The sequence below is a fragment of the Schistocerca americana genome, chromosome 6, assembly GCF_021461395.2.
Source record: "Schistocerca americana isolate TAMUIC-IGC-003095 chromosome 6, iqSchAmer2.1, whole genome shotgun sequence".
Classification (NCBI taxonomy): Eukaryota; Metazoa; Arthropoda; class Insecta; order Orthoptera; family Acrididae; genus Schistocerca; species Schistocerca americana.
Window position 1 is genome coordinate 417,778,018 of NC_060124.1, and position 1,054 is coordinate 417,779,071.

Genomic DNA, 1,054 nt, shown 5'->3' on the forward strand with positions numbered 1-1,054 from the left:
AAGTTCCATAGAGTTAGTTAAACAAGTCTAGCTTATTTTGTATTTCATTGTTTTCTCTGTATGTAATATTGCATCCTAGATATTGAAATATATGAATTTGCCCATGATAAGCATGTCAGTTTCAATCTTAACTGGTATGGGCTGGTGTCTTAAAAATGCTGTTGATTTTGTCCCTTTGATGGAGACGTTCAGGCCTTACTATCTGCCTATTTTACTTAAAGACGGTTTTTTGTAAGCCATTTTCATTCTGGACAACAGTTATTTGGTCGTCAGGAAAACGTAGTGTACTAACATCCATGTCGTTAATTTTAAAATTTTTTTTACAGATATTGAAATTTCTGGTTACTTCTTGATATACGTATTACAAAAAAGTGGGTGGGAGGGTACCCACCGTTGTCTCACTCCTTGATTTATTTCAGCCATATTTTTTCTGTTGCCCGCTATTTTTACTTGTATCTTATTATTCGTTGGCAACGGCCTTGCCGCAGTGGATACACCGGTTCCCGTCAGGTCACCGAAGTTAAGCGCTGTCGGGCGTGGCCGGCACTTGGGTGGGTGACCATCTGGGTGGCCATGCGCTGTTACCATTTTTCGGGGTGCACTCAGCCTCGTGATGCCAATTGAGGAGCTACTCGACCGAATAGTAGCGGCTCCGGCCAAAGAAAACCATCATAACGACCGGGAGAGCGGTGTGCTGACCACACGCCCCTCGTATCTGCATTCTCATCTGAGGATGACACGGCGGTCGGATGGTCCCGATGGGCCAGTTGTGGCCTGATGACGGAGTGAGTGCTTATTATTCGTACATAAACCGTGTACAACTCTTACAAAACGAGATTGGAACCTTCTGTTTCTTAAAATTTCCCACATTCTTTTCGGTTTACTTTATCAAATGCATTTTTTGTAATAATTGAAGGCGAGAAATGTTGGTAAGCTGAATTCACAGCGTTTTCCTAGTAGTTGTGTCATGATGAAGATACAGTCCGAGCACTCTTCGAAAACCGTGCTGAACTGCAGATGATACATTTGCAGTGATCGGCAATGGTCGCTTTTT

The 1,054-nt window shown here is 42.7% G+C and overlaps 1 pseudogene; it reads left to right on the forward strand.

Annotated features, from left to right (window-relative positions):
• The first annotated feature begins 469 nt into the window (after positions 1-469).
• Positions 470-587, forward strand: LOC124620390 (annotated as a pseudogene).
• Positions 588-1,054: the final 467 nt, after the last annotated feature.